General features: G+C 42.3%; 1 protein-coding gene across 3 annotated transcripts in view; it reads right to left on the minus strand.

The window, feature by feature from the left end:
• Positions 1-24556, minus strand: part of PDE1C (phosphodiesterase 1C) — a 661768-nt gene that overhangs the window by 570079 nt on the left and 67133 nt on the right. The gene's annotated exons all lie outside the window — the stretch shown is intronic.

A 24556-nucleotide genomic window follows, 5' to 3' on the forward strand; every position in this document is an offset into this window, starting at 1 on the left:
GTCATTTCCATTGGACTGAGTAGAGAGTTTGGCGGTCAGGAGAACATGACTTACAACAGTCAGGACCAAAAGACGAACTGCAATCCAGTCAGGCATAGCCTCAGAGGCTAGTTTTCAAGGTCCCTAGCATTGAACTGTCTGGCCCAGTTGACTATTCTCAGCAATTGCTCTGGGGATACATTTAATATATCTTAACTCAAAACTCAAAGTGAAAGCAGTGGAGGAAAGATGCCCTGGAATGCTATGACCTTGGACCTGCAAAGCCTCCCCACCCACAAATCAGAAAACAACACGGAGGTGAATGTGGGGATTTCAGGCCAACTCAATGAACAGCTATTTCCAAATCCCCTAATGAACATATGATTAATTCGCTGAATCCCTGTCAGTAATAACATTTTGTGAATTTACAAAGGTTTGGATTTCACAGAAATACACGCTTTTGGAATGACAATTGTTTCTGTATTTTCAGTTTCAAATATCCTCCTTGTCACAAATATCAACAGTTTTATAAAACTAAAATGGAGATCTGATGGTGGAGTTGAGTGGTACAGCACACGCTTTGTACAAGTGAGGCCCTGATTTCAATCCTAGCACATTAACAAGTGTCCGTCCCAGCACCCCAATAAAAACAATCCTTTAAGCCCCACCCTCCTGACATTGCAGCAACAACAAATAAAAGTTAATAAATAAAATTCAGCCAAAAAAGGAAAAAGTAGTAAGAAATCATAGCCATAATAGTAAAAAGTAGTAAAAAAAAATAATTGCAATAGAATGATTTTGCCATCCAATACATTTTCAGACACCCATCACTCTTTTTTCTCTTCTTTGTCAATGGATTTTTTTTTTGACAGAGAGAAGGAGTTTAATGTAATAGGCATGGAATTGTACCTAGAAATAGGGCCATATTTTCTTTTATTCTGACTTTTTTGGGTCACATCTGGAGATGCTCAGGAGTTACTCCTGGCTCTACACTCAGGAATTACTCCCAATGGTGGTTGGAAGCCCATTTGGGATGCTAATCCCAGGTGGGCTTCGGGCAAGGCAAATGCCCTGTCCAATAGATTATTATTCCAGCCCTAGGGCCACATTATCATAATCGTCAAGGACCAGTCCTGCATTCATTCATCCACACTCATTTATTTTATATAAATAAGAGACTCATTTGAATATTATTTTTATTTATCGATGTAATTTTCACATATTTAAGGGAAATTCTGTTTTTGCATATCATGTTGGGTTCTGGGGGAAAAAAATAACTTTGAAAAATGAGGTCAGAGCTCTGATGCTCTTTCACAGTCTGTCATATTCTGTCATAACAGAACTCCATGTCACTGGAACATTTACCATTTGCCAAGAAAATGTTTACAAAAAAGGGAAGGTGAAAGTCAAAGTAAAAGGTTTGGCATGGGCACTACTCACCCATTTATGAAGTGACAGAATCCTCATTTTAAATCTAACCTCTTCTAGATGTCATAATTTTGGGGACCAGGAGAGGACTGCGAAAATAATGACAAGCCAGTCCTGGTCCATCTGCACAGCAATCCCCATCCTGTGCTCTGGTCTACTTTTACCAGTTAAAGAGCAATTATTCAATGACAAAAGAAGAAAAACCCTGGAAAGAATTAAGCCAACATCACTGCACAGGTCCTAAAAAATCAAATTAATAGTCATCTTTTTGTCTCTCGTATATCATATGTACTGGCTAGAGCCATGCATTTATTAGCCTTGGCTTTGATTCCTCAAAAGTTAGTGCAGTGGAGTTCCAAAATGCAGGTGTTTAATTGTCTAAGAGGCAATGTGGCAATGGATGTGATGAAGAACAATTAAGGGGCCGCATTCTCTGTCAAATTATTTTGGGATAGTTGTGGAAATGTTGCAATGAGATGTTCACTTCTCCAGCACACATAAAATAGATAACCCATAGTTAAGCAACATTTCTGATGACTTTCTTCCTGATTTCTCTTCAACTGCATCACTCAATAATTAAAACCTATTGTATTTCTAAAGCAAAACACTTAGTAACACCTCAGCAGATACTGGAGAAAAGAGAGAGTGACTTTTGGGATAGCAGGTCTGTTACTAACTTGAAATGAGAGTAGCTTCATGCTAATTATTTTTTGCATTCAGTTTCTATATTTACCAGATGGCCTAATTATCAGAGATCAGGTTTCTTTTTACCACTGCCTGCTGAATTAACCTTCCCCATCCATCCACACCCCAACTCTTCAAACTCCATATCAAACCTCCTCGGATGTCCAAATCCCTTAATTCTAGACTATTAAAATCGCTCCCTTCTCTAACTCCACTTGCACTTTTGCCATTAATATTTTACATACATAAGTATGCTAACTATGTTTGATATGATGTGACAGACAATGTGATGGAGGTTGTAGACAAGATGATCAGTAGTTAGAATGAAATTCACTAAACACTTATTAAGAGCAAGTAATATTCTAGGCATATTTTTTGATGTTCATTCAATTATTTAATCCTTGCATTCTATGAAGAGTGACCTATCATCTGCCTGTTGGCTATCTGTAGGTCTTCTTTGTCTACCCTTTCTCATTGTGTTCAGTCATATCACATTTTTGTGTTATCTTCTCACTCTGTGTATGTTATTCAATTGTGAGCTCCTTGATGGTAGACAATGAGAACAACTTGTAGAGAAATGGTTAGCTGCTAGTGCTTTAGAGCCATGTTATCTAGGTCCAAACTTGGGTTTTATCACTTATGATTTAAGTGACTCTAAACTAATTGACTTAGTAATAAATGAAGTTTATTTGTAGTATTTGGTGGAATCCCAGCACCTCTATGTTTTCCTTAGCCCCTCTAGGAGTGACCCATGAGTGCAGAGTTATGAGAAAACCTTGAACACAGCTGATTGTGGCCCCCAAACTATATGTAGTACAAATACATGTATATATTACATATATACATATATCTGTCACTGTCACTCTCCTCCTGTTGTTTATCGATTTGCTCGAGTGGACCCAGTAACATTGCAAGACTTGTTACTGTGTTTTGCATATGGAATACATAACATACAAAATATACTTAAATATATATTGTGTATGAGATTATCAATCATCTCTGGATATTAAGAAGCAAAATAATGAAAGAGACAAACTCAAACAAAATTCCCCAGACTCTGTAGAACTGAAGTTATCTACAGAGGAGGGAGAATATTGACAGTGTGAAGAGGGTATAGCAGTTGAAGTGGCTGCAGAATTAGTATTTGGGTGGTGGCTGTGGTGTGGATACCTTCATTCTGATGAGGTAAAAAGTTGTACTTCTAAGCATTTACTGTCTTGTAAACCAACATTACCACAAAAGTTTAAAACAAAAGTAAAAAATAAAAGTAAAACAAAAGCCTCAAAAATGTGGGTGTATACCAAAACCCAACCAAGGAGCAGGAAAGCAAGAGCACAGCAACAATTCTCAGGTAAACGCTGAATGTTAGGACTTGGTTAAAGACCTCAGAAGAGCCTAGAGCTGAGTTCAGTCACACCCACCCTTTAGGCGGTCCTCATTCAAGTCTGGAAGATGGAGCTGGAAATCCAAACTTCCTTTCCTGGTGGATTTCCCCAGACCCACCCAAACTCTCCCTGGCATAGACTGTGAGCTGTTCTTCCAGGCATTAGAGCATCTTTGATGACTTTGGCTGAAAACCTCTCCCTCACACCACGTCAGACATAGCTCGCTACTTGCATATACAAAGCACAATAAGCTGGCCCGAATACGAGGCATGTCAAAGCCAGGTCCTGTGGGCAGATAGAGAAAGCAGGGGCTAGTCACTCAACCAGTGGACCATCCCTGCTTTCATCAGTTATATGTACTAAGAATGGTTTTCACATATTTAAATGATTGGGGATTACTTTAAAAATATAATATTTTGTCACACATGTAAGTTACACGAAATTCAAATTCCAGTGTCCCTGAAATGTAATGTAGTGATGCTCATGCATGGCCATATTGTCTGCAGCTGCTATTCTGCTAACCTCACCCCCCCCAAAAAAGTTTATAAGATGCTTGTGATTTGTTCTTTTGCCAAAAAAGTTTGCTAACCCTTATCACATTGCATACTAAAGATAAAAGCACTAAATAAATGTTTGATTAATGATTACTAGACCCTAGATTCACCCCCAGCCCTTTTGAATCTATCCAGGTATTCCTAGTTGGAGGATTCCACTCATCCTAGTAACTAGCTTTGTTTTTCAAAATCTTCTCCAAGTGCTTTGCTCCTAGTGAGAATCCAAATCTGAAAATGCTAAGTACTAATCTGTCCTATGTGAGCATTTCCAAGTGTGCAGTTTCAGTTCCATGAACCTGGTTAGGAGTGTCATAAAAAGGGGGATTCCACACTAAATAAGTTAAATTTATGTTGATATCTACACTTCAACATGGTTTTTGCAACTTCTCAAGGTGGGGGCTGCACAGTGGCAGTACTCAAGGCTTACTCCTGCCTCTAAGCTCAGGGTCACTCCTGGCGGGGCTTGGGGGACCAAACGGGATGCTAGGGATCAAACCCAATTGACCACATACAAGGCAAGCGTCGTAGCCACTGTACTATGGCCCGGACCCCTCAAAGTTTTTAAGATGCTTTATTCCCCCATAAAAGTCTAAGATATAAGGAATATTTGCCAAAGTATTTGGAATTTTTTGGGTTGAGAACTAGGGTTTGGAACCAATTCATGAGAAAAGCTCTCCCAAGCACATTTTCATCAAGGCTGCACAAAGAGCTCATTATTTTGGCCCATATTATCTGACCTGACCATGACCATCAGCTCTGAACTAGGGGACTGACAGGATGAGGTCTGCACAGGTTCTTCAGCTGACCCAGGCCCTTGCCTGCAGATCTCAGGATGTGGTTTTACACCCATTAAAACCAGCTGAGTCCAATACAGTGTTCAAAGCCAGCTTGCACTGACCTTGAAACTTCTTATACCCTAAATGTAATAATTTAACATGGGAAAGGACATGCTGCCTTACACCATGATTGTCTATAATTGCTCTCACTCCCCCCTGCTCTCCCCCAGCCCCATAGAACCTTATAAGATACTAAAGGCCCCTGAAGGGGGAATCCCAGTTCCTGGAACAACCTTCGAGTTTTTCAGAGAACTCATGGTATGCAATCAAAGAAGGTTATAGAAAGTTGAATTCCACTATGAGTTGGGGCCACTCTGCTTTGTCCCTGGAGCAGCCTCTGCATGCTGCCTGCTTAATAAATTCTACTTTTGTTTTCACCCCCACTCACTCTTGAATTCTTTCCAGTGTGAAGTTTAGAACCCATGTGCTTAAGACTAGAGACTTCCACAGTCAGGATCTCATCTCCTTTCCCTGCACCTCCACCACAACTTGTCCTAAGAAACATGAATTACATGGTACCACCCTGCAGGGAGCATCTGAGGCTCCACTCCAGCATGGCCACAGCCTAAAGACCCCATTACTGCTGCCCCTCAGGATAAGCTCTTGCTCCTCCTGCAAGGCTTTGCTCAGTTGGAACCATCTCATCAAAGTTTCCCAAGTTGAAATCACAATTACCCCTTTTCCCCCAACTAGAACTCTGGATTTTTTTCACCCTGTTCTCCTTTCCCACTAACACTTATCCCATTTGTTACCCCTCCCGTATTACATGGACACAAAGCTAATTGATAAAATAGTGGAAGGGGAATCAGTGACTACAATCATTTGTTTTTTTCAATAGAACATTTTATTATGATTATTTTTAACACTTCCAATGTAAATGTGGAGGTTATCTCTTATGTGCTGGGGACTTGATAAAGATTGTCATGTGTAATACTTAGCCCCTTTTGCTTCTTTATTTTTAGTGGTGATGATATGCCTACATGCCAGGGTGGTATATCTGGCTAACCTATATTAGATATTAGCCCAAGAGGCTAACTTTTTAGCCAATGTATATAGCACATAGCAGACAGTAATTTGTGATACCTAATGCCCATTGCTTATGGTCACAGAACTAGTAAATGTTGAGAAATAATTCAAAGTAATATTCCTAGTATAAAAGTCTTTCATATATCCCTTTTATAAAGATCTGTCTTTTATAAAGATCAATGTCATAGCTAGTGTCTGCAATTCTATTCTCCCAGGTGTGTGGCAGTGAGGGAATGCAGATATGTGGAAAGTTAGTCTCAGAAGCTCAGGGAAATTTTTGAAATAAATGTTTGAAGCAAACTTGTACGTGGTCCAGGTGTGATAAATGCCAGAGAATTGGCACTAGAGTCAAAACAAGGAGTGACAACACAGGCAAGAGTTTGTTCAACAGGTTTCAATAAATAATGAGTTCAAGCTAAAGCTCAGGCTAGAAGCAAGCAAGCAAGTAGAGGCTGTAGAAGATGAATTAAACTCTCCCTTTTTGAGAAAGAAAGAAAGAAAGAAAGAAAGAAAGAAAGAAAGGAAGGAAGGAAGGAAGGAAGGAAGGAAGGAAGAAAGAAAGAAAGAAAGAAAGAAAGAAGAGGGAGGGAGAAGGAAGGAAGGAAGGAAGGAAGGAAGGAAGGAAGGAAGGAAGGAAGGAAGGAAGGAAGGAGGAAGGAGGAAGGAAGGGAAGAGAGAGAGAAAGAGGGAAACAAAGGGAAAGAGGAAGGGAGTAACTTCTAATTCAACTTTAGCACAGACTCAGTAGGAGTATAAATATATAATAAATATATATATATTTAATTCTCTTTTTTCCAGGGCTAGAGAGATAGTACACTGAGTAGGGCATTGACCTTGCACATGGCCAGCCCAGGTTCGATCCTCGACATCCTGTATGGTTCTTCAAGCGTGATAGGAGTAATTCCTGAGTCCAGAGCCAGGAGTAAGCCTGAGCATTGCCAATTGTGGCCCCAAAAACAAAAATATATAAATTAATAAATTTTCTTTCCCCTTAGACTTCAAATAAGTAGAGAAACAAGACAACCAGTAAATGGGATTAAAACACCATCTTGGTAAAGACCAAGCCGAGGTGGCAGGGAGATAGCTCAAAAGGCTACAGTAAATGCTTTGGATGGGATGATCAGCTGGGTGTGGCCCAAAAAACAAAGAAACAAAAAAAAGTTCTTATCATGACAAAAAATATTCCACACTATGTATATGTTACATGGGAATTGACTTATTGTGATAATCATTTTGCAGTATGCATATTGAAACTGTATACTGTATGCCTGGAACTAATAAAATAAATATACACACAATTATAGTACATTACAATATTTCATTACATACCTCATTGCACTATATATAGTATAGTTTTATATGTCAATTACATCTCAATTAACAAAAGCCATAGAAGCAAACCAGGAAATGTTGGTGAAAAGGAATGGGACAAATATCCTCTAAACTGGTGTTCTTCAAGGTGGCAAAGAGATCTTCACTGTTCTACAGATAGCTCAGCAGAGTCTGCTTTCTACCCAGGGCCATGAACTGAGCCTCTAGAAGAAAACTGAGTCAAAGACCCAGGCCCCCAAAGTCCCTCCCCCAGGGTCCTGGGCTTAGGAGGCTGATACTATCTCATTTGTGAGTGCAAGGGCAAGCCTCACTCAGTCACCGCTGCCTGCCCATCCCTGGGCCGCAGTGAAAACTTGATAAATGCCTTTTTGATTGATTTAATACATAGTGTTCTTGTCAGGGAAGGTCTAAACGGGATAGCCTATTCTCACTGAGAGATCAGTTTAAAGCTACACATCCTGAGGTATTCAGGACAGAAGCAGCATTTATTTATCAGTTGGACCATCCTTTAGCAAGCACCTGCTAGGGCTGGGCTGAGCCAAACAATCTTCATCAGAGCTGCCTCTCCCTCATTTCCGAGCTTTTGATCTAGCATAGGTGAATTTAAGGTGCTTCCAACCCCTATTTTTTTATGTTTTGATCCCATAGATTCATACATACTCAGAGCATCATACAGTATCCTTTTAATTTATCCTTTTTTTCACATTCAGAAGGTTGAGAGGTCTAATAATAATGTCAATAAATGATCACTTACAAAATGTGTAAAATTGTTAAGTAGAAAATGAAGAGCCGGGGCTGGAGCAATAGCACAGCGGGTAGGGCGTTTGCCTTGCACACAGCCAACATGGCTGACACAGGTTCGATTTCCAGCATCCGATATGGTCCCCCGAGCATCGCCAGGAGCAATTCCTGAGTGCATGAGCCAGGAGTAACCCCTGAGCATCGCCAGGTGTGACCCAAAAAGCAAAAAAAAAAGCCAATCATAATTCTAACATCTACAAAATAATTAGCAGACTCTCTTTGAGTCTATGCTCTTTCTTTTTTTCCATTACTGTCAAGTGCTGTTCAGAATACTCAGGAGAGAACTTTCCCGAACAGCTGCATAGAGCCAGGCTTTGGGGGGATTGCTATTATTCAGGCCTGCATTGTCCCCTGTGCCCATAATTGGAGAGCATGAATCAAGAATGAACTGGAGACAGATTACTAAAAGCATCAGGGTTGGGACCTATTTCTAGCTCATTTGCTCAAGTCACCTTCTGAACGTTGCCTGTGACCCCAATTAGGGATTCTGGGGAGGCTGACAGTATTATAGCACTTCAGCAATTACTGTTCTGATCAAGAACAAATACAGTATATTGCAATATAACCCTACAGAGTCAGATGTTGTATCTGGCCAACTTCCCAGATGATGAGAGGACCAGTTTGGAAACTGAGGCATGCAGAAGTCCCCACTCTATGCTAGGTAGAGAGCCGAAACGTCCTGTAATTTATTTAATCCCGCAGATAATTATCTTCCTTTAAACAGTCAGGGGCATTGAGGTTCAACACAGTAAGTGAACTGCCCACTTAGTAAGATGAGTCAGAAAGATTGTTAATTAGATGTCTAGCATCATGACACCCTGATACCACATATTCTTCTCAGTACCATTAGGCATAACCCTGGTGTCCCCCCAGCATTTCTAGGCTCAAGCAACATTATGTTACTGGAACAATCATCCAACCATCAGACACACACCAAGCACAGCTGTGAGTGAGCCCCAGGCTCCCAAGAACTTCGAGGGAGAACCCCAAAGTAATAGCAGTTAGTTGGATCACGCTCGAACCCAGATCTCTCTGGCTCCAGGCTTTGTTCAGCCACAACAATAGATTTTTTGTGGCAGCAAGCAGCAAAGACAAGAAGCAAGAACAAAGGAAGTCATTGGCAGGACTTAAATGTTCAGGACCCATAGTGCTGTGTGCAAATGCTCTGAAGGGGACTGGGGAGAGCTCACATTAATTGAGATCAACACAGGGTGAGATTACTACTTAATAGAGGAGCTACACACTGGAGATGTGGCCTCAATACAGGCAGAATTTCAAACGGCGTCTTGTCACCTTCCGGAGGCATCATGGAAGCATAACTCCTCACCATCACCTTTGACGACTTTTGTTAAGCTCTTCCCCACATGGGCCCCGGGGAGATGGAAAAGACCCATTCCAGAGTCCTAGGCCACAATTTCACTCTGGACCTCATTTCCAGGAAAAGAGGTCAGAGGCAGGACATGGGAAAGGATCAAGGAATTGATATTCCCAAGCTTACTTTGTATTCCAGATAGAAGCAATAACTGTTGGGGGAAAAAAAAGTCAAGCCCAAAAGCCTGTAACTCTCTAACAAGAGAAACTTTCCTTCTAAAACAGTAAGCGATAATGTGGGTGCCTTGGGAAGATTTTCCTGTCCTCAGTGTGGCCAAGATCTGGAGCCAAGATCCAATATATGTTGCATATTTTCCTCTTCTCTGAACACTGAAGTGAATCCAAGGTGGGTGACTTCAGGGCCAGTGACAGTTTGCTCCCCAGGAGAGGCTGCAAGGCCATGTGAGAGGGACATACCACACTGATCCAAGATTGACACAAGACATTAATTCAATCACTCAAGTTCAAACTCAACAGCCATTTGCTGAGCTTCACTCATCTTCAAAATAGACCTGATGCCTTTGTGGATTGACAACTAAACATGAAAACTAAGGCTAGAAAATTAAGAAAGAAATGTGTAATTACCTATTGTGAAGGAATGAATAGGGAATCATGAGGAAGAATAAAGAACTTTGGGATATGGAATAAAACACTTTTACATCCATGTTTTCAAACATTCTTTGTTGCATTTGGAAGTGCCATCATAGGCCTTGAAGAGAGATGAGGAAGCAGGAAGCAGGGCAGGAGTTACAGAACAGGGTGGGGAGTGGCAATATTACTGGATACAAATATTGGTCATAGAATCAACAGGACTTGGTGGGACTGGAGAGGTAAATGCTTGAAAAAGAGAGAAATAAAACGGAGATAACTCCCCTATCCAGGACTAGACAGAACCATCTGGAACTGCTTGTGTAATACTATGTAGAGATTTCAAGACTAAGGGACTTCAAAATTCAGTTTAATAAGCTTGAAAGTCAGTAGACAGTCACTAGGGGCTTTGCTACCTAGACTGAGAGAAGAAAGTTAGCTCTAAGTCTGGTACTGCAAGCTCCTTCTCTGCTTTCTCCCCTCTGTACCTGCCTCTTGGGATTTCGGGACGCTCATATGTCTCTACCACTGCCTTATAGGGAGAGTTGTGTTATCCCGCCATTCAAGAGAAAAATATAGACGTAAAGATGGAAAGAGGTATTTTTTAAAAGGGTACCCAGTTATAAAGAAACATGAAATAAAACCATAAGGTCTTACCACATACCCCTCAAAAGGCTAAAATGGAAAAGACCAACAAGCACACATGTTAGGCAAGATGCAAAGTTATTGAATGTTTTTAGAGAAATTAAATTAATCTCTTATAAATTACTGGTGGGAATTTAAATAGATATGCCAAATATGGGGAAGTGGTGACATTTTTTCTGGATGGACATATGCATATCTTAGGAAGCAGCAATCCACTCCAAGGGTGGATTGGGGCAATTTATTCTTGGGCACAAATATATCCAAGGAATGTATGAAGATTCATTTTTGAGGACCATTATCCATACATAGTCAAAACTGAAAAAAATACTCAAATATCCATCCACCAAAAAGGGAGAAAATTAGGTATGAAATTCATACAACTTGAATGCTTTAGAGAAATGAAGGTGAAAGATAAATGCTTGGCATAACAATGGAAGTTAAGCTTATAAATATAAAGACAAAAACCAAATGCAAGAATAGTATCACGATCACGGTCCTCCCGTTGTTCATCAATTTGCTCGAGCGGGCCCAGTAACGTCTCCTTCGTGAGACTTGTGAACACAGCAAGAATAGTATATTATTTATTATTTCTTTTTATACACAGGCAAAACTAATCAATGGTGATTGGTCAGAATAGCAGGAATCTGTGTGGAGGGCATGATGGTGACAAAGCCGGGTACCCAAAGTTTCCCCTAAAGCTGATTATATTCTTTCCCTTCATCTGACTGATCGGCTCCACAGTGAACATGATTCACAAAAATCCACAGATCTTTATGATGTCTTTTTTTTATAAAATATATATTGCATATTTATAAAATATATTCATAAATAGGAGAAAGATTTGCCTGTGATGACAGAACACTTTTATGAAAACAACAAATAATCACAATCATAGTCAAGGGAAACCAAGGTCATAGCCAATCAGTGCCAAGCATTAGTTAGACGAGTCAAACTGAAAATAAATGAAGACATAAAATAAATAAGGCAAGATCACTGCATTGACTGTTAATTTTCTGAGAATTCTTCACATTTGGGGGTTTGAAATATTATTACATAATTGGTTTTCCATATTTATTTAAAGGTGTATTTGACTGTTGTTTTCGGGTTTCTGAAGGACATCATCTTTTCCCTTTAAGTTGTCTTTTGTACACACCCATCCACCCACAAGGTTGTATACTGTACACAATGGGACCACAAATAGTGACAATGATTCCCATAACCACCCACAAAATGAGTCTGATTATTTTGCCATCACACCTGGTCTGTGTGTACTCGCTCTTTGTCACAAAACCCCGGTAAAGAGCCCTAGGGAGTTCCTCAGGACCTGTCCTGGTCATCAAAAAATGTGTGCTGTGTAATGACAAAGTCCCAAGCATTGGAACTTTCCATTTATCATCAAACATACTCTGACAAGTAGTTAAACACTTTTTCCTGGGCCAGGGGATCTTATTCCATGAGCAGTGCATGGGAATCCTGGCAGTACCGGGGACTGATCTTGGGGCTCCTGGAGGCAAAGCATGTGCTCCCACATGTAGAGCTATCTCCCAGCCCCTCAGTTTCTGCCCACATGAACCAATGGAACCTCTAATTGAATTGTGGGACTAGACTCAGAATTAAACAAAACAGGACCAAAGAGACACATCAATGAGCTGGTCATATTTTTTGCCTGTGGGAGGCCCTGGGTTTGATCCCTGGCACCAATGGGCCCTCAGCACCATTGGAAGGGACTCAAGCACTAAGCATGAAGCAGCAGCCTCTGAGCATGCTAAGTGTGGAGCAACTTCCAAGCCCTCGGGGGGCGGGGGGAGGGAATAATCATCAAATAAAACAGTTAACAGGACAAGTGCCTGCTACTGTGTCACCAATAACTAAGACAGTTGAAACATTTGCGGCGGGGGCAGGGTGGGGTGCGGGGGGTGGGGACGGTTTAAAACTTAAATTCTGTATATCCTATTCATGTACTTATTTTGGTTTGGGGGCCATACCTGATGGTGTTCAGGGTTTAGCCCTGGCACTGTGCTCAGGGATCACTCCTGGCAGAGCTTGGGGGACTACATAGGGTGCGGAAGGCTAAACCCAGGTGGCTGCTTCAAAGGCAAGAACCTTACCTGCAATACTATTGCTCCAGCCCAGTTCTGTTTAGTTTAAAGTAAATATTCTCTATTTCTTCCATAATTGAATGAAGATAAAAGACTTTCTGAACTTGCTTCATAGACTAGAAATTTTCAGAAAATGCTTAAAAACATCCCAAATGCTGTCATTTCAGAAAGAGAAGGAGATTTATATTGGAACCTAAAATTAGAATTCATGGTATGGGCACCTTTTACAGCACACATTATAAAATTAAAAATAAACTAACTACCAATTAATAATTCAAAGAGAAGAATATTGAGAATCATAAAATAATTTTATTTCAGTTAGTTTTATATTTTAATCCAATAAAGCTAAACTTACCTTTAGTGAGAATGCATGATTACTGAGAAAGAATATCTTCAATAGCAATCATCAATGTAAAGATATTTTGGTAACAGAATATATAATATGTTCCTTAAAAAAGTCTTATTTTAGAGCCAGAAAAATAGTGCAGAAGGTAAGGTACTTTCTTTGAACATGGTCAATCCTGGTTCAATGCCCTGGTACCATGAGGAATGATCCCTGAGCAGGAGTAAACTCTGAGCTCAATTCATATATATTTAATTATATATTATATATATATATTTAATATGTTAAATTAAATATATATGAATTGAGCTTCCATATCATCCATAAATTCCACTTCTTGGCATTTACTTTTGAAGTAAAAAAAATCTATTGAGAAAAGACATTTGCATTCCTATGTTCATTGCAGCACTATTCACAATAGCCAAAATATGGAAACAACCCAAGTATTCAAGAACAGACAACAAGTGATAAATTATGATGCAAACACACAATGGAATGATTACTTGGCTATAAGCAAAAATAACATCATGCAATTCGCAGCTCCATGGATGGGTCTGGAGAGTATCAAGCTGAGTGGAGTTGGTCAGAGGAGAGAGACAGATACAGATGATCTCCCTCATATCTGGGATAGACAGAAACAGTAAGGAAACCACAAATGCCCAAGAGCAATAGAAACTGAGAAGTGGCCTTTAGGAGGTAGCACCAGCAGGAGAAATGGGCGCTGAGATAGTGGGGGAGCGGATCAGACACTCTGGGAGAGGTGAGGTGCTAGAAGAGTTTATGCAGAATAATCCATACTGCAAATCTCAATGCCTAAAACAAAACTGTAATTTAATGTTTAAAAACTTTTATCTTTTCAACTTACACAATAAAATATTCATTAATCGTATAATAAAAAGATTTTTTGAAAAATAATGTACAATACTGGTTGAACTCTACAAGAAAAAATATCCAACCCCATCAAAAAATGGGGTGATGAAATGAACAGAAACTTTCCCAAAGAAGAAATACAAATGGCTAAAAGGCACATGAGAAAATGCTCTACATCATTAATCATCAGGGAGATGCAGATCAAAACAACAATGAGATATCATCTCACACCACAGAGACTGGCCCACATCCAAAAGAACAAAATCAACTGGTGTTGGCGCGGATGTGGCGAGAAAGGGACCCTCCTTCACTGCTGGTGGGAATGCCGACTGGTTCAGCCCTTTTGGAAAACAGTATGGACGATTCTCAAAAAATTAGAAATTGAGCTCCCATTTGACCAAGCAATGCCACTCCTGGGAATATATCCCAGAGAGGCAAAAATGTACAGTCAAAATGACATCTGCACTTCTATGTTCATTGCTGCACTATTCACAATAGCCAAAATCTGGAAAAAAACCCAAGTGCCCGAGAACAGATGACTGGTTAAAGAAATTTTGGTACATCTACACAATGGAGTACTATGCAGCTGTTAGAAAAGATGAAGTCATGAAATTTACATACAAGTAGTACTACATGGAAAGTATCATGCTAAGTGAAATGAGTCAGAAGAGAGGGACAGACATAGAAAGATTGCATTCATCTGGGGGATATAAAGTAACAAAATGGGAGACTAACACCCAAGAATAGCCGAGATAAGTACCAGGAGATTCACTCCATGGCTTGGAGGCCAGCCACGCATGCCGGGGTAGAAGGCAGCTCAGATAGAGAGGGGAGCACTAAGTAAAGGGTATTGGGAGGATCCTCCCAGAATAAGAGGTGCATGCTGAAACTAGACTATAGACCGAACATGATTGCCACTCGATGCCTCTTTTGCAAACCACAGCACCCAATAGGAGAGAGAGAGAGAACAAAATGGAATGCCCTGCCACAGCGGTGGGGTGGGATGGGGGGGTGGAGGGTGGAGGGTGGGAGGGATACTGGGAGCATTGGAGGTGGGGAATGGGCACTGGTGGAGGGATGGGTACTCAATAATTGTATAACTGAAACCCAAGCACAAAAATTTATAAGTCAACAACTGTACCTCATGGTGTTTCACTAATAAAAATTTTACTAATAAAAATTTTTTAAAAAAATAAAGATGTAGAAAATGAAAAAAATAAAAGAAATCTATTGGTAACAAAAAAATAAATAATAATGTCCAATAGAATGTCCTGACCCCACGCCAGGCTGTCTTCACCCCGGCAACTTGGAGTGGGGCAAGTTGAGTTTCCCTCCCCGCCTCAGCAGAACCCTGGCAGTCGAAAACCTTCAGAACTCAACAGCCACCATGCTCAGTGCTGCTCTCCAAAGGCTCTTCAGCCTTACCCATGAGAGAGCCTGCAGAAAAACCTAGGTATGCGGGACCCGTGACTGAAAGCTCCAGGTTCGCTTGGGGTGGGACTAGCCCTCCTTGCCCCAGCTCCCTAGTTTTCCAGTAGCTTGGCAATCACACCCACAGACTGCCCCCAGTGCCATATAATCTCACCAACAGCCAAGAAGAGAGTGACATAGACCTTACCCATGTGTGAATCTGCTCTATGATCATATTCTAAATTTCAGAGTTCATGGAGTGCATGGCCACATTTGTGGTCATGTGACCTCTCATGCTCTAGCCTTCTGATGTATCAAAAGTAGCACACATTTGTTTAACATACATGCTTATACAAGGGTTTAAATTGTTCCGGGATGAAATACAACAATCTTCACACACTTTCCTCTTATGGTGGTGGGAAGGTGCATGATAGTGGGATTGATGTTTAAATATTAAATGTAATGAATTATTGTGAACAACTATATAAAAATAAAAAAATTAAAAAGAAAAATAATGTGCATGTGTGAGCAATTTATTTTTTAGTGCTTTATACCTCTGGGAAGGAACTCAAGTGTAGATTTATAACTAACTTTCCTTCCTTTTTATTGTTTTCATCAATAACTTTTTACTTTGGGTCATTTGTGTAAAACATTGATGGACATTAGCATGTAGTCTCAGGCAGAACAGATACCCATTTTTGTTGATTATATGTAATCAAGACTTAAGCATTTTAGGCATGAAATTTCATTTTATTTTCTCAGTGGAATGAAAAACTGGCATGTCCAAATCTTCTAATGAACTCAAACCTAGCGTCTGACCTCTACCCTGGTGTGTGACCCTAGAGAAATCATCTGACCACTCAGAACTCTACTTCTGGGGCCAGAGCTATAGTGCACCTTTGCACATGTCCGACCTGAATTCAATTCCTGCCACCACATATGGTCCCCTGAGCCCACCAGAAGTCATTTTTGAGCACAGCCAGTGTAACCCAAAAATTCAAGGGGGAAAAGGAAGAAAAATAATTCTGCTCCTCCTCCAGACCTTTGGACCTTCCTGGCTTTGTCTCTCCACCCCTCAGGGTAAGACACAGTGGGTCGGGCTAAGAGGCTGGCCAAGAGAGCACCACACAGCTAGTGCAGCTGGTCACAGACTATGCTAGTTTGCTCTGACTTCGAGAACCAAATACCAAGAGTGGCTTAAACGACAGAACTTTGTTTTCTCACACTTCTGGAGGCTAGAAATTCCATTTACAAGTGTCAGAAAAGAAAATGTGTCCTAAGATTTTCCCTTTGGATTGTAGATGGTGAGCTTTCCTCGAGATCCCACAGGCCCCTCTGGTGTCTGTGGTGTCTCAGCTCTCATAGTCACACCACAGTCACCCGAATGACCTTATTTTACCTGAGGTTTTTTAAAGACCTGGTCTTCAAACACAGTTATGTTTTGAGGTACTGGGAGTTAGGATTTCAACGTAGGAATTCTGGGAAGACACAACTTGGCTAACTGTAAGTTCCTGTCAAAGCAATGAACACTGTGTCCAACCGAAAGAAGAGTACCCAATCTGAAGAGAGTATAGCAGCAACTTAAGATTCCCCAGAGGAAGGGCTCCAGTTCCCTCACACCACTTCCATCAGGGTACTGCTTAAAGGATGCCCCGTGTGGGAATCTAGCAAGCACACTGTTCATGCTCTCAAGTCAGACCTCAGCTCAGAGATCAAATTTAGCAGCACCCCATTCAAGAAAAATTGTTTATGAAATTATTTAAGTGTCTTTCTGCATTTTGACCTTATTCTGTCAACTGAGTGTGTAGAAAAAGGGGAAAGTGACAGGCTAGACCAAGTAATTAAAAACAACTAAGCCTCAACCTCACTACAACAAAAATAAAAATGGGAATTATCCTGTGGGCTGATGTCCAGGGTCCTCTCAACTGGCACGTCACTGAACTTAGCCTGATTTGTGTATCTCTATGAAAAGGAAAAAACATTCTAATGAATGCAACTTAGTTCTCAAACCAGATAATCAAAGGCTGGGCCTAAAAAATGACACAGAACCAGAGATGTGAAAGTATGTTTAACTCTCAGAGAATGAATTTTCCCTTGCAACATCCAAGTTCCTGTTTGTTTTGATTTGGGGGCCACACCTGGCAGTACTCGGGGCTAACTCCCGGCTCTGCGCTCAGGGATTATTCCTGGCAGGGCTTGTGGGACCATTTGGGGTGCCAGGGATTAAACTTGGCTCGACCACGTTCAAGACAACTACTCCATCTGCTGTCCTGTCCCTCTTAGCTGACTCCCAAGTATCTGTACAGCCTTCAGATATCAGACATGTGTACAACTTTTCAGGACCAGCCTATAGAAAATATTCTATGTAATAGAAGATAATTATAGATTTCCTATGTAACAAAAGAAATCTCTATAGGCAAGTGGACAGCTATCTGATGCAGTTCTTTGCTGACAATGTTTAAGTAAGTTATATTAAACAAACAACTCCAGTGAGCATGATTTAACAAGTCCCTGGGCACATTATTGAAACTTGCTTTTTGTAGCAGACCTGAGTCTCATTACCCTCTCCTAGACTCCCCATCCCCAGACAGTCACAGCCCCTAACTTCAGCTTGTATGTGTCTTAAATATATCATTCCCTTTCCTCCCCTACTTTCCTTGCTCAGATATTCATCATCTCTTGCTTAGAGAGACCCTGAAGTCTCATGAGGCACTTCCTTAGGTGTCCTCATCTCCAACTGCCCCACTCTCCACTGGCAGATAAGTCAAGTGTCCAATCAACAGGTCTTTATGGAGCCCCTACTGTGTGCTGGCCACTGAGGGTTCAACCTGTGTGGGCTCCCATATGGAGGTGGGAGTCTAGTGGAGTAGTTAAGGAATCACTACAAATAATTATAGATAACTGGTACCTGTACGGTTTGCTCAGGACCAAACAACAACATGCTGCTGAGATAGCAACATTCCTGCAATCAAAGATCACTGCTCCCCCTGACCCCCAACCCATGCAGAAGACAAGACTTACCGCCTGACCTGGCTGGCAACAAAAAGTCACCAGGCTGCATTCCATGCTTCCTCACATCCATCCTCTACAGATAAGAGAAGGCTAGACCGAGCACACTGGCCCCACTGGTCTCTGTTCCCTTGTCCTACCCAGGACAAGCGAAAATCCCACTTAGATTCTCCCAGGGCACAGCTCCACCCCAACCTTACCAGGGGCCCAGAGGTTCTGCCTGAGAGCTCACCCCAACAAACTCTTCTCATTTCTTCACTTTACTCGTCTCTGTCTCTCCATCTGTGCCAGATAAGGTCGCCAACCTATCAGTACTATGAGTGCTTCAATGGGTATGAGCACAGTGCTGGGGCTGGGGAGATAGCAGAGGGTTTTGGGTACAAGCAAGGTATGCAACTGAGGATCGATTTCTGGGACCACCAGCAAACAGCATCACATCCTCTGGCCCTCGTGCTGTACCTGCATCCCAGCCAAATGAGATGAGCGGTGAGCGCAGGATACCCTAAGTAACTCTTGGGATCCCCAAAGCTCCCCCAAAACAATGCAAGTGCTAAGAGCAGACAATTAAGAGCCCATTTCAAACATGCTTACTGCTGGGCACATCCTTTCTTAGGATAAGCCAAAAGAGAGGGACAGGAAGAGGGAGGAGCAGATTTCAAAGTGAGGCTAAAATGTCTAGGAGACGTCTGAACACAGACATCGAACAGGAAGTGCAGCAGCCAAGTGATAACTCAAAGGTCTGGACAAATGTTTTTCACATTCAGTCCCCAGCACTGCGTGGCTCCCTCAGCACTGAGCCGGTCGGTAGTAGCCCTGCAAGCATCGCCCCAAAATAAAAGGCAAGTGGATTTGTGAATCCACTGTCAAGAATCTGAGTTGGAGGTTGAGAACTGGGTGCAGTGGGGCTGAGGGGTGTCAGTATTTAAAGCAGAGAATTGGATGAGAGCACCAAAGGAGGAAAGAAGGAGAGGGAGCAAAAGGAGAGAAACATGTTTTTAGAGATCAAGAGTCAGAAAAAATAAGGAACAGAAAGAGAGAGAGAGAGAGAGAGAGAGAGAGAGAGAGAGAGAGTACAATAAGTCAGGTGCTTGCCTCGCACATGGTCAGCGTGAGTTCAATCCACTGCACACCCCAACTGGTCCCCTGAACCCTGCCAGAAGTAATTATTGAGCACAGAGCCAGGAGTAAACCCTGAGCATCACCAGGGGTGGCCCCCAAATGAACAAACAAACAAGTAACAAGAAAAATAGATAAAGCAGAAAAGGAACAGTGGTTGAAGCCAGAAGAAAAGCAGAAGGCTGAGAAATTACTGAGCATCCAGAAAGGAAGTCTTCCAGAAGTGAGAACAGTGGCCCTTTCCAACAGACAGCGGCCAAGCAAAACTAGATTTTCACATGCACAACAGTGAGACTGATTCCTTGCCCAAAATCAAATAGCAAGGACTAAAGCAAAGAGCAAGTGAGGACACAGGATTTTGTAAGACTATTTTAGCTTTGAGAGGAAGCTTGGAGATGAGGATGTCATGCAGAGTAAAGCGGCAACATGGAAGAAAGTTCCTAGGAAACCTTGATAGGGGCGCTAAGATTGTTGGTATCTTTGCTCTTGCCTGGGAAATGGGCCCCTTCAATAGACGTGTGATCTGTTCTGCAGCAAGGCTTAGCAATTTAAGGAAGGGCAGAGTTAGTGGGTAACCTGCATTAATCAATGGTGTGTATGTGTGTGTGTGTGTATGTGTGTTTAGGGAAGGACAATATAGAAAAGAAAGACAAGAGGTTTGAAAGACTTTACATAGGAACAAGTCCAGTGTTGGTCATTGAACTTTCACTGCGAGGAGGCCAGGGAGGAGATTATATCTGAGAGGAGCAACTGTAGTGTGGTCTGGACACGCCCAGGTGAGAATCCGAAGCAAGCCAGCTGCAGGTCAAGGAGGGAAGGCCCAGAACGCAGACTTGAAATCTAGGTTCAGAGGTGGGGAACATCTATAGCCAGTGAGTTAGGTGTACTAGTCAGGTACAGAGAAAGTCTTCAGAGATAATTAAGGAGCTCAAGGAAGAGTCCCAGATACTCATTGGATCACCAACATGGGTGTGTAGCCACAAAGAGGAATAAGAGGACAAGTGAAACAGAGGGTATTAAGTAGGGTGGAGAGTAGGGAAGGATATAAAGGAGGAGGGAAAACTGCATGTGCAAAGATCCTGAGGTCTTTGAAAAGGTGTCACTGTGAGAAATGGGAGAAGCTCTTTAAAAATGAAGAAAAGAGTAGCAGGAGGAAGATGAAACTAGAGTAGAATGAAGAGTCATTGTGGGGAAGTTTGGAGTGTATGCTAATGAGTTCCTTTTATTCATCAGAGAAACTATTAACCATTTTCAAATAAGGACAACCAGAATTATGTTCGTGGGGTTGATATGAATATGTATGTGTGTTTTCAATGCCAGGGATAAAACCAAGGGTCTCACATATGTGAGGTATTAACCCTGCCACTGAGCCACACTATAGCCCAGACCTGTATTTTTTAAATTACTCTGATGAATAAAGTGAGATAAATCCAGATGATGAAATATTCAGCACTTACAAGAAATAAACTGTCAATCATGGAAAATCACACAGGAGGTTCAATGACAAATTTCTAAGTAGAAGGAGCCAATCTGAAAAGGCTGTTACAGAATGTGTCACTGAACTGTGTTTTATTGTTGAAACTACACCTAGCAGTGGTTTTCAAATCCTGACCTAGGATCGGTGCTGCTCAGCAGGTATGAAAAGGTCAAATCCCATGGACATAGAGGAGAGGTCCCCGTGGGCCAAGCCTGGGTGTGCGGTTGGTTCTGAGGTCTGCCTCACTGCATGCCATGACCTTCCCATAGTGACAACACCACCCAGCACTGCAGCACTTCTCAGAATGCACCTGACATGTAGCTGTATCTCAGCCATGCACCTGACACACGACTCCATCTCATCTTGCGGGTGTGACAGTCTGGAAAAGGCGAACCCACAGAGGTAGGGAACAGATCAGGGACTTCCAAGAGTTAGTAGGTAACAGGAGACCAGCTAGAACACTCAGATTATTCTGTGCGAGACTGTCATGATAGATACATGGGATCACACTTTTGCCCAAACCCACCAAACATACAACAGCACAGTGGACCCTAAGGCAAAGTTTAAACTCTGGAGGATCATAATGTGACAGGGAGGGTCTGTCGCTGTCAGATGTGCCCTTCTGGTGTGGCAGAGAGAGTAGAGGGCTGCGTGCGTGCATGCGTGCGTGCGTGCGTGCGTGTGTGTGTGTGTGTGTGTGTTGGAGGTGGGTGGAGTGGACAGGTGGTACCAGGATCTCTCTGTAATGTCTGCTCAGTTTTGTACTGAGTCTCAAACTGCTCTGGAAATGAGCAGGGTCGCTAAGCAGCAAACGTGCAGGAGGGGAGCCCAGAGCAGAGGCCTGACGGACACTTGCTGAACAGGAAGCACAGAACTGATGTCAGTTTGGGCTTGGGGAACAGGCACGGCGAGATCAGTTTGGGGGGCAGGAGCCTGTGAAGTGTGTTGCCCAGGACTGAAGGGTGTCTGTAGTGCCCAAGGTTTTGTCTGTCTAGCCACTAAGCACGGATTACAGAATCACGGTCAGGCTAAGCAAGGCCAGCAGCCCAGCTGCATGAGGCCACGCAGGTTGGAGGCTGAGTTTCTAGACTCTGGGGCCCAATTTCCTGGTCTGAATCTTAGCTCTGCCACTTACCAGTTCGAACAAGTAATTTAACCTTTCTACTTGAGTTTCCTTGTCCATAAAAGAATGCATACTAAACAGTGTGAGAGTTCACTCCTATGTGGTAGACAGAGAAAATAAACAGGTGAGTTGACTAAAACAATAATAAACCTTTGAATGATAAGACCAATAAGTGGTTCCCAGAAAGGAAGGGAGAAGGCAGGCTTTGCGGGCACAGAAGGGGGTCGATAAATCAGGACAAAACAGACACAAATGTTGACTTCCAAGGATGTCCACTTGAACCTTATACAATAATATAATGATGTATACATTATATATATACATTATATATACAATGATGCTTCAATAAAAAATTGATTAATAAAACAATGCAGAGTCATAGCACCTACCCCTTAAGGTAACTGTAGATTAAGTGGGTTAGTATACCTAGGTAATTCAGAAAGCAGAGAGTAATGGATCCTGAATCCATCTGAGCTCTTAATTCTATAAACCCAGCTTTGAAGAACGTTTAGCTACTAGATGTATTCACCCACGCTTTCATGCATTTATCCAGCATGGATTGAGGAAGTTTCCACCAGTGGCACTCAAACATAAATCAAATTTCATATTGGTTCTTAAGAAACTGAGAGTCGGGGGCTGGAGAGATAGCACAGCGGGTAGGGCGTTTGCCTTGCATGTGGCTGACATGGGTTCGATTTCCAGCATCCCAGATGGTCCCCTGAGCACCGCCAGGAGTAACTCCTGAGTACAGAGCCAGGAGTAAACCCTGTGCATCTCCAGGTGTGACCCAAAAAAGAAAAAAAAAAGAAACTGAGAGCCACAGAGATCAAGACATGCTGAATTTTGGATTTCCAATCCAATCCAAAAAATAAGTTGAGCTAATTAATGGCAGTAAAAGTAAAGTAAGTAAAGGCCCTCCCGTTGATCATCGATTTGCTCGAGCGGGCCCAGTAACATGTCCATTGGAGACTTTGTTGTTACTGTGTCTGGCATATCGAATACTGTCGGTAGCTTGCCGGGCTCTCTGAGAGGGGCAGAGGAATCGAACTCTGGTTGGCCATGTTTGCTGCGTGCAAGGTAAACGCCCTACCCGCTGTGCTATCGCTCCAGCCCAGTAAGGGGTATTATTAAGATATATTTAAACATCACACACACTCACACATTACACATACACACACCCCTTTAAATGCTTTTCTTTAAAAATGAATGGGGAGGGGGCAGGGCTGGAGTGATAGCACAGTGGGTAGGGCTTTGCCTTGCACGCGACCAAGCCAGATTCGATTTCCAGCATCCATATGGTCCCCTGAGCACCGCCAGAAGTAAATCCCGAGTCCATGAACCAGGAGTAACACCTGTGCATCACCAGTGTGATCCAAAAAGAAAAAAATATGAATAGGGAGTAGGGAACAGGGCATTGTCAGAGGCCCTCCTTGCTCCCTAGCTCCATCCATGCACCAATTCTCGTGCTGCCATAGGGGGACCCCAAGAGGTGCCACACGAAAAAAAACAAAACATGTGGTGTCCAGTATACAGCAACCAAGCAGGAGTGACCTTGGTCCTTACAACAACAACAACAACAAATGGGAAAGGAAGGACCAGAAGCTAATAGTAAATGAGATGGAGAGGCCTCAAGTGAAAGGGCATGTGCCTTAACTGCTCAAAGCCCCGAGGAGGGTCCCCAGCACCTACGAGCCCTGAGCACAACCAGATATGCCCACTGCAGAAAGAAAAAAAACAGCAAAATCTGGGGCTGGAGCAATAGTACAGTGGGTAGGGCATTCCCAGTATCCCGTATGGTCCCCTGAGCACCGCCAGGAGTCATTCCTGAGTGCATAAGCCAGGATTAACCCCTGGGCATCACCGGGTGTGACTAAAAAAAAAAAAAGGAAAAAAATATCAAAAACCAGATATTTTTTTGACTTCTTTCTTCTTATAAATATCTTCAAACACATACTTCAAACTAGACTTTTCTCAACCTTTCCAACCACAGCCCCTTCCAAACTTTCTTCCTTCCTGCGGTTTCCCTGTCCTTCTGGTAACTCTAGTCTCATGCTGTGTCCCCCGCAGTCCATTTACACAATTTTGAGCTGTAGCACCCTTGAAGTATCTTGAGGGCTCCCAAGGACTCATCGCCCCCAGCTCTAAATGTTGCATGTCACTTCACATGTGTGCCTAGCACTGTGCTTTGGGAAGCATCGATGAAGAACAACCTTCAGTGCCAGAACACCGAGCCCCCTTCCTACCCTCCTGGCCATGGGGACCCAAAGTGATTTGGAGACAAATGGCATTACCTGAGTTTCCACTTTAGTGATCCCTCTTACTCATTGTGTGAGCTTCACAAGCGAGGTCTCTTTGTACCCCAGTTTCCCTTTCTATAGAGTGGGGCTAAAGTGGCACCACCCAGAATTGTTGTGTGGCTCTAACAGAGTGAATAAACATGATGTGCTTGAAAGTAAGAATCACTCAAGCTCCTATTATTT

This window comes from Sorex fumeus, unplaced genomic scaffold (assembly GCF_029834395.1).
Source record: "Sorex fumeus unplaced genomic scaffold, SorFum_2.1 ptg000037l, whole genome shotgun sequence".
Classification (NCBI taxonomy): domain Eukaryota; kingdom Metazoa; phylum Chordata; class Mammalia; order Eulipotyphla; family Soricidae; genus Sorex; species Sorex fumeus.